The 14,516-nt window shown below is 31.1% G+C and overlaps 1 protein-coding gene across 5 annotated transcripts in view; it reads right to left on the reverse strand.

Moving 5' to 3' along the window:
* The window catches only part of LOC145191419 (phosphatidylinositol 3,4,5-trisphosphate 5-phosphatase 2A-like), a 401,680-nt gene that overhangs the window by 106,892 nt on the left and 280,272 nt on the right, over nt 1–14,516 (reverse strand). The window lies entirely within an intron of this gene.

Genomic DNA, 14,516 nt, shown 5'->3' on the forward strand with positions numbered 1-14,516 from the left:
GCACAAAATAATAAGTACTGTCTTATCTAAAAGTTTATTCTTTCTGCAATTAGAGTTTAAGCTTGAGTTTTAATAAATATTGTCACATATAAGAAACTTACCAAGTTTTAATGGTAATTTAGGACCTCCACCTGATTGGCTGAGTCGAATTGTTCCATTTGGAGATGCATTTTGAGTCCCTAACACTGAAGATGCCACAATTTCAGCAGTTTTTGTGTTTGCTTTTGTTAGGAAAATCAGATTTGAACTTCTGGCTCTAGCAGTGCATTTATGGGGTAATCCTGGCCCAAGTAATGTTAAACACTTTGCACATCTTTTTCAGTTTTAGTTGACTTTTCATGAGTTGTATCAACTGCCAATGGAGATGGTGCTTTACATTTTATTTTGCCATTATGACAAATGATACAATCACAAGGGAGAGAGTTTCTTGTGTGTTGCTTCACAATGATTGAGTTAAAATCATAGAGCTTGGGAAATGGCTTTGTTGATGTTCCTTCGTCTATTTTTTGCAAGTGAAAACGACAGTTTGTACACATGCCATATGGAAGGCGATCATCTGCAAAGGTTAAGGGTAAAGGGCTATGGTTTGTCAATCTGTTGATCAGGAAAGGTGTTAAGCAGCGATCACTCTTTGACATGCAGAGAATGTAAACAAAGTTACGATATTCAGAATGAGTTTTTGTAGAATTCGGCATTTTCAGTAAATTTAAAAGTTTTTAATCAAACATTTATGTCTCCTAGTGTGAAAATAAAGTAAAAATGGTAAAAATTATCAAATGTTTAGGATAACTAGAAATCAAAACAAAAGTAGAGTAGAGTAGAATAGGGATGTGGCAACTCTAATTTTGGGAAATGCATTAAATGAAAATTTTTAATTTTACACACTATTGCTTAGAAATTCCTGTAAAATAATAATGTTATTATTTTTATCAAAATAAAAAACTACATTTTTAAACAATAAAAAGTATTGAATTATAGCCAAAGTTGAAATTTTGTCAAAAAGCCATCTCTCAAATCAAAAACCCATCTCTACAAATAATGTCAAAAACCCATCTCTCAAGTTTAGCCGGTATAGGAAAAAACTTAAAATGTAAATTTCTCTCACGGACGGAAATCGTTGATTTTAAAATCACTTGTTCTGATATCCCATGGGTATGTACTTTGATCCCTCCAAAGGATTTTTTCGGGTGTTTTCATTGATGACTCACCCCCAAATTATGGAGCAGTGAATAAAAAACGCTTTTTGTGGTAATTTCCAAATAAACCATACATTTCTTTTTACTATGATTGATGGAAAAGTTTGTAATGCTGCTACAAATACGACATCAACAATGAAATGCTATATATGTGGGCAAACTTCAAAAGATTTTAATGACTTGGATAAAGAAACGACAGAAAGCCGTGAAACACTGAAATTTGGGCTATCAATAGTGCACGCAAGAATCAGATTTTTTGAATCCTTGCTGCATATATCGTATAAAATACCAATAAAAAGTTGGCAAGCAAGAACAGAAGAAGATAAAAAAATAGTAGCGGAAACAAAACAAAAAATTCAAAATGCCTTTAAAGATGAATTAGGGCTGTTGTTTGATATTCCTAAGGCTGAATTTGGGAACAGTAATGATGGGAATACATCAAGAAGATTTTTCGACGATCCCCTACCGCTTCCCGCATCACAGGGGTTGATGTAACTCTTATAACTTTGTTATTATGTTAAATAGTTTTAAAGTTGTAGATATTTGTGAAGTATGTAAGATGTATAAGAATATGTAATTTTTTGTTTTAATATATAAATTTTTTACATTTCATGTGTGACCAATCGTTTTTAACACAATATAATGACCCTAAATTTCTTTTTACTACGATCATATTAATAATAAACAAAAATATTTTTGTTCAACTTTTTCGTATAAATACTCCACTGTGCGACTACTGATTTCCATTACCTTGGTGTAGTTTATCGATAAGAGTGATAAGAGTTTTTGTTTTAAATCACTTGATAAGAGTTTTTGTTTTAAATCTGTCGGCAGTCATTTTAATAGCTTTTATGTTGACGGCGGGAAGTTTAGAGTTAATCAAAAACTCGCAAGGCTCGCTGATTTCTGCGGCCTTAATAATGTTAAACAATAAACTGCACGTCCATCTCTTATATGTCCATGCGTATACCAATCATTTCAAATGCAAAGTAATCACGGAATGTGATCACTCACTGTTTAATAACGACGCAGCATTTAAAAATGGTATTGATAAATCCTTAATCAAAAAATGGAAAAACAATCGCCGTTTTATTGAACATGAAAAATGAATAAAAAAGAACAGACCCAGTACTTGATATAAACTCATTTTCATAAACTTAACGATAAGTTTATTAGTGCATGAATGAAAGGGTTGAAGGTTTGATTTGCATGCGTATAACCATTTGAATGGTTATACATACATATAATCATACTTATAACCGTGGTCAATATACGTATAAACATTGGCGTGGTTATATGAATATATGAGAATAAGATCTACTAAAAATTGCATCCAAACGCTGAAAAAATTCCTAAAAGCGCAATTACCAGATTTATTTGACTTTACTAAGAAAGGTTAAGAAGCGTGCAACGAAAGAAGTAGGTCGATCAGGCCAGTCAGAGTGGTCAAATATCAATTTTTTAAACCAGAATTGAATTCCATGACGCAAGAAATAATTTAATTTGTAAGATGAAGAACTTAAACGTTTTTTTTTCCCCTGTCGTCATGGTGTCAAATCCGGCCAGTCAGAGTGATCAACCGTTTGATCTGATTGATCAAGCATCAATATTTATGCTGGAGAAAGATGGAAGTAGGCATTTCGTGATGTTTTATCTATAAACCCAAATGTTATCTTGAGAGAATAAGAATAGCATAATATTAACGTGAGAATCTTGAAAGAAGGGAGGAGATACTGAAACCTTTATGAAGAACAACCTGACATTTTCAAGGCTACTCCACAGTTGCGCTGTTAAACTAGTGATTATCTGAGATGAAGTGTTAGTAACCAGACGCAACTTGTTTTTCAGTAGTTTTACATTCCAACTCTAATGTTTGCCAACTTCCGATTACGGTACTAACACTCAATATATATCAGCACAAATAAAAATTAACCTAAAACTATAACTTTAAGTCCTCGAATAAATGAATTGGTGGCTTTTTATCCGATTGAAATGGTTGCAACCGTAAATGACGGGCTATTTTTTGCATTTCTATTTTATCTAAAACTATGAAAAACTGTATAAACCAGCGAGGGTTAAGTGGTAGAACTCGTAGTAATTATTTTTTAATGTTTTTTTTATCACTTCGTTGTATGGTGCAAATCTGACTTTTTTATAGAATTGTTTTTGTTGTAATTGCGCTATATTTGTTGTAAAACCAACTAAGTTTTGTCAGAAAACTTTAGGGTAATTTCCGTTTATAACAGTTACAGAATTGTCTAGTATACCTGAACGATAAACAGAGTTTGCTTTTTTCTTTATTACTTAAACATAACTTAAGGGATTCTTAATGAAAGGAACTTTTTTTGGGATAAGAAATTAAAAAATATTAGAGCACACGAGAACAAAACGTAGATTACGTAAGTAAACGTTACAGCTAACAACAAAGTAAATCTGAATTCATAATTCTCTGAATTTGATAAAAAGATCTTATGGATGTGAATACAGAAAAGGAAAAACTGAAAAGCATTAAAAAATATCTTGTAAGATGGCTAAAATCAAGTTAATCCTGATGGATAATCAGAAAAGCAACAAACAAAGTTCATTTTTCCTCATTTTTTAAAATGTCTCCTCCACGAAATCATGAAGAAAGTAGGAAAGTAATTTTTAGTTTCTGTTTTAGAAAAGCAGCAAGAGTATTGACTGACTTTTTGAAGCAAAAAGTTACAGAAGTATTCAAAAAAGGGGTTAATTTTGAAAACCCTTACAGGAATTTATTAGTGTTGTAGGATGCAAGTTACTAGAACTTAACGGTTTTTCAACAATTAATATTTCTAAAAAAAGTTGGTCTTTTGTTTCTTGTGAATGTGTATTGTGAAGCAGCACGGGTTGATGGAAAATCCAAAGTTCGATTAGCTAACGTTAACTTGCCTAACAGCACAAAACTTGGCACAAGTTCAGCTAAATACTGGATTGTCAAACAATAAAATGATAAAGCTGGCATTTACTCTGAATTCTGTAGCTAGTGAAAAACTTTTTGAAGCTAACTTTCCAACTAAGTTTCAAAATCTCGGAAAAAAAACTCTCAGATGAATTTTTTGCAACAACAGTTCTGTGCGACATCAATAAAGAGCAAAGATCATTTCGTACCATCGTTCATTGTAAAAAAATTAAAACACATCCATGAGCTTCTTTTGGAAGCTCAAATTTTTTCTGTGGAACTTATCACAAAGATTAAAATGGAGGGTGAGGATGGGTTTTTGAAAGTCAATCTTGGAGTTATGAAAAAGAAACCTGAAAATAATAAAGCTGATTCATCAGGCCTCAAATTGCATCAGAAATCTTCCAAAGACAATGGTGTGAAGTGCCAAATGCTAAAAGCCATGGAGAAGATGATACAAGAAACCGATGCAAATGTAAAAACCATTCTTAATCTTATTCAAGCTCAGGAAATTCAGTTTATTGTTTCTTGTGACAGCTTTTTGAAGTCTTGTAGAGATGTTAAAAATAGCCAGAGATTTTTCTAATGCTATGCAAACTCCAATTATGTTCAAACATTTTGACAATCTCCAAATCATTGATGCTGTCTCCCCTTAAAAACATATTAAAATTATTTGGAGCTCCATCTAATATTGGGTTTAGTTAACTATGCCTTCAAGGCCTTGAAAGAAAAATGGTCTGAAATTATTGAATTGTTGACTTTTATTCATATTTCACCTCAATATTTTCATGGAGTTAAGCTTGCAATTCCTGATGGCAGAAAAATTCTCAAGAGTGTTGATAATGTTTAACTTTATGCTTAGAAGAAAAATGTTTTTAAAGCTATTCCAATTATTGAGCTAATAAGAAAATTACAAAGTGTGGTTGAGGTATGCTTCGGAAACAAATTGAGCAAGGATTACAACCTAAGAATCACAGAATTCAGAATGCTTTTTCTCACAGCTGGCATCTTAACAACACCAAAAATTCATTCAGTTTTTCATCATATTGAAAATTTTATAAGCAAAAAAAAACTGATGCCTTAGAGTCTACAGTGAACAAAGCACTGAACCTCTTTACCACATCTTCACAGGCCAGTAGCAGAGATTTAAGAGAGATCAAGAATATGGAAAAAAATTGAAAAATTGTCTTGTTAAGTTTAATTCAAAGCAATTATTGTAATTATAATATTATGTTCAATGAAGTTTTTAAAATCTAGAATTATTGTGCTTCATTATTTATCTTGTTTAAAAAAATATTTATTTGTTCATCATTGTAGCTGACGTGAGTGAGTATAACAAGTATTACCGATAAAACGTTTAAGGTAATATAAAATATTTCAGAATGTTGGTTAAAGAATAATAAAACTTTCCAAAGGTGCATATTCGTTTCAACTTTTTTACCTCCTCACTTATTATGCAAAATTCCTCCTGCAAAAATGCTGAAAACGGCTGTCATCTATAATCAAAAGTTGCATAATTTTTACCAAATTATGAACTCAATTTGTCCTGGCGTCTCCCAATACCTGTGTTTGGGAGTTACATTTTGAAGTCAGGGTGTATACCCTCTCACCCCACTTAAGGTTTTCTCGGGTCAAATTAGGTCAACTCCAGTAATTAGGAACATTGCTTAGCACTCTTGCTGTGCAAGAAGGCGATGGCCGGCACTGTGCTCAACCTTTGCTTGATTGCTTTTGTTTTTTCTGTATCCAGCTTTCTCTATAGCGAACGTTATTTGTTGGTAATCTTAGCAGAATCTCTCAGTCATTAGTTCTCACTTGATGGCTTGAAATGAAGTTTTATTTTATAGGGGGTGCTCGATTTCTTTAGCGTTCATTTTTTAGATAGCTCAAAAATTGTATGAGTCACTTTTATAAGTTGTATGAGTGTCAGACTCATAAGCTTAAAAAGCGGGTTTTCGGATTTTAATTTTAAAGAAGAATTTCTTCACGTTAAAAAAAAACAAAACAAAAAACAATAACTGATTTTCCATTTAAAATTTTACGGTATTTAAGTCTAGTAAATTGAATGTCTGACGTCAAATTAAGTTTTATTTCCCTTAAACACAAATGTCACGTCAGATTTTTTATTTTAAATGTTAAAAATTTGCATATAGTAGCGATATATAATAGTTAGATTATCTTCCTTTAAATTGTATTTCAAACTAAGAACCCAATTTTTTTTTAAAATGAAGGGATTATCATCCGATGATCAGGCTGTTTCTGATCTTCCGTGTAGCTCTGGCAATAGAGCTAAAAATGAAAGACTATTTGCGCCATTAATTGTAATCAAGAAGACTCTTTCTCAAATGTTTTCAACTTTTTTTGTTTAATTTTTATTGTTTAATTAGTCATAAGAATATTTATAAGATTTAATTTAATCGTATTTTAAAGTATATCAACTTTAACATAATATGTTTACAGATACGCAAAGAAAAAAACTATTAATACTATTTGCGTGAAAATTCTTTTGCTTCTTCGAAGAATTTGAAAAAAACTTTTCAATCTTCAAACTATAAATGAACAATAAATGTTAATGCAACACAATAACAATCTGAAGGTTGAAGTAGTTCTCATTAGTGTGCTTTTTTTTTTCTTAATCTTTGTTTCAGCGTTACAATGACACTGACACTCTTCCTCTCGTAAACACAAGAATTGACACTGAAATCCTAAAACTAAAAACCAGAATTAAGAAGTTTGATAATTTGAAAAAATTAAGCAAAAACCAATAAAAAAAAAAAGAGGCGGTTAAACGAAATTTGGAACTAAATATTGCTAAAAAATAAGCTACTTTAAAAAAAAAAGATAACGCTGAAAATATGTTAAGAGCGCTAGAGCTACAAAAGAATGAAAAAAAAAAAAAAAAAAAATGCTCGCGGCTGAAAATAAGAATGCTGTTCAACAACGACCTTAGATAAACGAAGCCAAACTGCAAGAAAAATTGAGAAAAAAGAAACTGAAACATTTGAAAAAAGAGTACAACTTTTAACAAAGGTGGTTTTGAAAATTGAACTAAAGAGAAAACTTAAGCAAATTAAACTTATGGAAAGCGTCGCAGATAGGCAGCTTCAGCACGAACAAGCTTGTTTAGAATACCTATATAAGATCGAAAAGTATCGAAATAAGGAAGAACTTTTTCAGTGGAAGAGATTGAAGAATTAAAAAAAAAAAAAAAAAAAAAGAACAACGCATTAAGAAGCTGAAAGCAACGTTAATAAAAAAGCAAATTTGTATCACAACAAGAGAAAAAATTCTAAAAATTTGTATCACAACAAGAGAAACGCATTACAAAAACTGAATACGAGGTTCAAAATCAAATGTTTGAACATCCAAACCAATCGGCTGAGCACTGGTATCGAGGAGTTTAAGACTAATGCTAAACGTTTAAACAAGAGAAAAAATTCTAAAAATTTGTATCACAACAAGAGAAACGCATTACAAAAACTGAATACGAGGTTCAAAATCAAATGTTTGAACATCCAAACCAATCGGCTGAGCACTGGTATCGAGGAGTTTAAGACTAATGCTAAACGTTTAAACAAGAGAAAAAATTCTAAAAATTTGTATCACAACAAGAGAAACGCATTACAAAAACTGAATACGAGGTTCAAAATCAAATGTTTGAACATCCAAACCAATCGGCTGAGCACTGGTATCGAGGAGTTTAAGACTAATGCTAAACGTTTAAACAATCATCTTGCTGACGAATCCGAAAATTGCGAAATTGACAAATATTTTCAGAAAACACTTAAGACGCGCGCTGTTATCAGGTGTTAGCTAAAAAAAAACCAAGCACTTTTCAAAAACGTCGACTACCAAATGAACATCGTAGAGTGTTCATCGAATTCACAAACGAAAAAAACAATAAAGAACCCAACAAAGAAAGAGCTCGACAGGCAGTGATTGTGCGTGATGGGTCAATTATGTAAAGGGGGTGTCTTCGTGTAGCGCGGGAATAGAAAGTGATAGGGTGTGAGGTGAGACAGGGAGTGGCGCAGATATAGAATAATAAGAAGGTGAGACTTTTCAATAAAAGTATTAATACACTTAGTAACAATAATAATGTCTAAATCGAAAATATATACCAGGTAATACTTACCACTGGCTTTTCTTTTCTTAATTGTATTACTTAATAAATTTCTTTAACTATTTATCTCATGAATATTTATTCTTTAAATATAATACTTATACAATAATAATAAATTAGGAAGACAATAACACGTGATCAAAGTCACTCAAATAGTTTTTTCTAACCACTTTTGGACTCGTGGCGAAAATGAAATGTACTCACCTTAAAATATACTTTTACTCTTTTTCGGAAAAAATTTAAAAAAATCTCCTTCAAAAAAATTTTAAAAAATCTTATGGGAAGAACTTATGAGAAAATCTTATTGATTTTCTCATAAGTTCTTCCCATAAGATTCTGTTTAAAATCTCCAAATATTCTTAAAAATTTTCTCATCAGTAGACTTTCTCAAAAAATTCTCTCATCACTTTCTTTCATCACTTTCTTTCATCAGTAGACTTTCTCAAAAAATTCTCTCATCACTTTCTCAAAAAATCCTAAAACTCTTCCCTAAAAAAACCAAAATAAGAACTTCTTCAACAACTTCCTTAAAACTTCTCTAAAAACTCCATTAAAATCTCGTAAGATTTTCTCAATTTTTCCTTTTCTATCCGCAGATGAGTTTTGAATTCTCGTATAGACACTGGATTTTTTTTCTTCAAGTTCGTTAAGTATTTTTGCTTCAAGTTCTGAGTAATGGTTCTCTAAAACAGGTTTTACCGGTTTTCTTCGATTAATGTTTGTCACAGAATGGCAACAGAATTTTCACGAACTTTACTAATTAAACTAACATTATTTCATCAGTGAAGTTAAAATTATATTTCTGTTCGTTTTTGAGAAAACAGTATGAAACTTTTACAGTGCGACTGATTTACTTTTCATGTAACTGAACATGTGCGCCCACCTGGTGTTTTGGCTGTTTCACTTTTTTTTCGATCGAATGTTATGTTTGTGTCGGGTAAAACTTAAGCATAATGTTTGTAATTTTCCTCATTTTCTCTCCTTACAATATTCAAGGTAAGATTTCTCATCTCTTAACTTTGCATCCTTAGTTGTTGAGTTTTCTTAGCTAATTGCTGATCTCTAGAACTTGTTTCTTAAAAATGTCCATAAATACTGTGAGGTGGGAGAATTAAGTTAAAAACAAAGATCAAAAAAGATGTACACAAGATGAATCATCAACCCTTCATATGAATATCCACTGGTGACAAAAATTTGGCACAATCTTTGATAAGCTAAAACTTATTGAATTTTTATTTATCCAGTCTTAATTTTTTAGTTAATCTTTTACTGAAAGTTTTGTTTACTTAGATTAATTAATAAAAAAGTTATCCAAAAATGAAGTCGACTACATTAATTGAACAAGTGTACAACTATTGTAATTTGCATCCTAATGCTAAAACGAAGAGCACCGTAGAGTACTTTGTTGCCTCTAATCACCCCGAAAGAACCATTAAACGTTATATGGCAAAGTGGAAGAACAATGAGCCAAAGTCTCGTAAGCCTGGATCAGGCAGAAAACCAAAAATTATGACTGCTGGGAACATCAATCGTCTGAAAGGTCTTTTGAACAACCGGTTTGGAACTTCAACAAGAAAAATTGCATATAAATTCAAGTGTGATCATTCCTACATTGTAAAAACAATAAAAAACAAAACAAACATTTGTTATTTCAAGAAAAAACAAATCCCTGATCGCACTGAGAAACAGTTAAAGCAGTTGCAACTGAAGTGTGGAAGAACTTGTCACAAATTCAGAAACCGCGACTTTATCATTGACGATGAGTCTTATTTTACATTTAAACATACAAATAAAAATTTGAATGTTGAATTTTACTCAGATGACACAAAAAATGCACCAAAAAATGTAAAATATAAGCGCAAAAGCAAATTTGAAATAAAAATTCTTGTGTGGATTACCATATCCCCTCGTGAAATCTCGAAACCATTTATTGTTCCTGCAAGACTGGCAATTAACCAAACAGTGTACAAAAATGATTGCATCATCAAACGATTGATTCCTTTTATCAACAAACATCACAGTGATGGTAATTATGTATTCTGGCCTGACTTGGCCTATTCACATTATGCTAGAAGTGTGACCAATTACCTCGATGAGAAAAATATCCGTTATGTAACAAAAATTGATAATCCAGCATGTGTCCCAGAATTAGGACCAATTGAAGATTTCTGGTCAATCCTTAAAGGCTACGTGTATGAAAACAATTGAGAGGCTGAAAGTGAAGATCAGCTGCAAAAAAAAATCCATTCTTGTTTAAAAAAAATTGATAAAAATCTTGTACAAGGCATGTGTGAACATGTATACAAAAAAGTTGATGCCGTACGTCGTAATGGCGAGAAATCATTATTGCAGTCCCGAAAATAAAAAACTAATATATTGTTTAATATTCTGTACAATATTTTTTGATCATTAAACTTTTAGTTGTACTATTACTGTCTGTGTTTATTTTGTGCCAAATTTTTGTCACCAGGGGTTAAACGATGAAGCGAAAAAAATTAAGTTAAAAATATTAACTAAGAAAAGACGTACACACGGAGACTTATTTAACCTGACATATATATTTATGATAAAGCGAAAAGAAAAAATGTTAAAAACAACGACCGGAGAGTACGTACACAAGATGATTCATCAACTTGTCACGTCAATAACTGATAATACAGAAAGAAGTCAAAAAAAAATTAAAAGCAATTAGAAAAAGACAAAAACACGAAGACTCATCAACCGCCCATATAAATAAATGATGAATAGGTATCGCAACGGAATACAACTAAAAGTTATAAAAGCTCAAAAAAAAAAAGAAGAAATTTACAGGAGGGAGACGATAGGAGAGAAGGGGAAGAAGACGGAATTTTAAAGAGAAGTAAAATAGAGTTTTTAAGAAAGTTTTAAGAAGAATTTTAAAGAGAGAGCGTTTTTGTGATTAAAAAACACTTAATTGTTTTTTCTCAATTGTTCTCTTAAAAAACAAGAAGTTTTTCAAGTGAACAAATAAGAAAGAGCAGAAAAAATTTTTATAATCAGAAGAAGTAAGGAATTAAACAGACTTCAGAAGAAATATTAATCAAAGAAGAATAACCAGAACTTTTGGCCATTTCAAATAAAGAAGAAGAGATATTCATATAAAAAAAAAGAACAAAAACAGCGGTAATTAATAAAAAGAGGATTGAACATCACAAGTAAAGTAAAGGAGTATTATTTGTATTTTATAAACATAATGAATAAAAGAGTGCTAAACATCAAGCATCAATAGAATGTTTATTGAGTTATATTGTATGATAAAATATATTGAGGACGGTAAACACAACAATTAAGACTTTAATGATTAAACCTTGCCCATTCCTAACCAAACAATCCCCATGCCATCGACCTCGATCTCAACCTCCACATAGAAACCGTACATTCCTTAATCCTAAACCTTACTACAGCCACAAACAACTAACAGATAAAACGTTCGTTAAATAATATAAGAAGAGAAAACATTTTAAAAAGAAAAAATTTGGCTGAAGAAGAATACAGAAATAATTTTTTTTTTTCAAGCAAGTGAAATCAAACTTTAATAACATTAAAAAAAAAAAAAAAATCAGTTTTATACGCATTAAAAATGTAAATGCATTTAGGTTTACCTCACATCGACAACAATGCTAATGTTATACCGCTATTTTACTCAAAAATACCATCTGCACCCAACTGTGTTACACCCGACAATGATATTTCGTAAGATCGTATTGATATTGACTCACTTGGACATGAGAAATATGATAGACGTGATGAGTATATCGATAAAATCATAAGTGGAAAGAGGATAGAAAAAGTTGTCAGAAAATTACTAAACTCCGCAGCAAAACAAGAACTGGAAGCTTCTCTGTTTAGACAGTAAGATGAGAAAAATACACTTAATTGGTTAGAAAAACTTACAAGCTCACTCAGACCAACGATCAATAATTCAAGCATACTACATTTTAACGGAGAACTAGACGATGATATTAAAGAACTTTTATTTCAATTAAAGAGCACAGCCACATTTAACTTTGCTTAAATAAATCTGCTTCGATATTCTACGAATCCCTTCCAAACAAAACAAAACAAGATTTAAAATTACAAAAATGATTATGAACCACGAGAACGTGTTTAGATTAAAGAAACCCAACTTTATGGACTTAAAGAAGGAAAAAAAAGACTTGAACATTTTATAGCAAATATAGAGAAGCTGTCACAAGAATTAAAACTTTCAGAAGAAACTAAAGGAGACCATATTGTTTAAAGAGTTATTTCTAATATTAAGAGACGACTTTTTTTAAGCCACCCAGAAACATATACACAAGCAGTCAAAATTGCTCGAGTGAATGACTCAGTTAACATTGATGATGACGCTCGAATAGTTTAAACAGTAATGAAAACCATGATAAAATTCCAAAACCAGGTAGCTAAAAATAATGCTGTATCTCTCGCAGAGAATGATGCACCACCAGTGAATGCATATAGTACAACACCTGTGAATTTAGCTAACCCCGAAAGTGCGATTGAAGAAGTTACAAGGCTTAAAGAGAAGATCAGAAAGTTAAAAGTCGGACTACGGAGACAAACTAAAACTCTCTCCAAAATCAAGATCATAACCCAATTTCAGTAAACCAATCAACCTGATTTATATGCCATAAGACGGAACATTTAGCAAGACAACGCAGACAGGAATACCAAGATCTTAAGATTGCACAAAATAACATCTCGCAGTATTGGTACAGGAAAAACTTTACGCAGCAACCGCAATGGAGAAATGATAGAAACTGGAACCACAAACTTTTGATAACCGGAACAGAAACATGGGCAATAAATACACTTAACCCAATTCAAATAACCAATATTGGAGATATACTCCATCAAATAACCTACAACAAACTTACAAGACAATTACTTCAGATCAGGTCGACAAAATAGCAACTGGAATAACGCGCAAAATACACGGAAAAGTACCCAAAAAAATCAAAGAAATGATGTTCGTATAATGGGCGTAGATAGTATTGCCAAATATAAGAAGAATTACTCCGAATATAATAAAAGGACGTCCTTGGAATATGACGATGTAGAAAAGTACCATTGGGATGACTGTTACAATAACGGGTATAACCCCTACACAAACAATCTGTTGTCAACTTCTGATGAAAGTTACCCTTATGAAACGATAATATAACAGCGAGAAATTATGTCTTATCATACACTGTAAAAAAAAAAAGGTTTCCCAAAAGATTTTTTTACACTCGCAAAAGGTTTTCTACCACTAGAAAACCTTTTGGTTTTGGTTTTGAACCCTTTCAAAAGACCTTTTTTTACACACTTTCAATTAGAAAACCCTTTAGTAAAGGGTTTTTCATGGTGAAACATAAGAAACCAATAAATACCGAGTGTCGTTTATTGATATCGAGGTATAATTAAAGGATAAAAATAGAAAGGGTTTAAAATAGAATTACAATCGCTTAGCAATATGATATTTTAAATAAAATAAATAGTATTTATTTTATTGCATTATATTTAAAATTGTATTTAGTTAAAATTTTTAAAGTAGAATACGCAAAAGAGTACATTCTTTAAGTTAACCGATTTATCAATGAGGTTCCTATAGGTCAATGTAATTCTTTTAAAATTTTAAAGAGTTAATAGTTAAAATTTAAAGTAGAAATAATAATAAAAAAGTTAAGGAATTATGTCTACAAATATTGAAAACTGGTCACCTGCAGAAGTAGCCAAATGGCTGATAGATAATGGATTAAATGAACAAACTGCAGCCGAATTTTAAAGTAACTTTTTTATTATTATGCATTTTACAGTAAACATTTTAACTGTACTGTTTAAATTGCAGATTCCTTATAATATACAATAGCTAAATATGCACCAATATCTTTGTGAATGTGGCAACAATTATTTTTCATTTGGAAAATATTAACGACATCTTATTTTGTTTGATGAAATTCAGCCTCTTTTTTACGTAAGATGTGTTTCAAGTGCATGCAAGCAAACTTTCAAAAGTGCTGATAGTCTAAAAAAAAATGTTCAACGAAAACACAATAATTTACTAAGAAGTTGGTCTAATGATAATGAAAGTGACAGGGTAGTAGAAACTTTAAAAATGATAACATCATAGATTCATCTGAAACAACCGAAGAATCAAATGATCAAAATAATGAAAAATTAGACCAAGACTTTAAATGTAATAATGTTACGGATATAATAAATATTTTGGAAAAACATTTTGCATTTCTTCTTTTGCGACTCAAAGAAGTTCACA

Source organism: Hydra viridissima, unplaced genomic scaffold, assembly GCF_058129835.1.
Source record: "Hydra viridissima isolate aposymbiotic clone 2 unplaced genomic scaffold, HvirCarnegie_v1 scaffold_11, whole genome shotgun sequence".
NCBI lineage: Eukaryota > Metazoa > Cnidaria > Hydrozoa > Anthoathecata > Hydridae > Hydra > Hydra viridissima.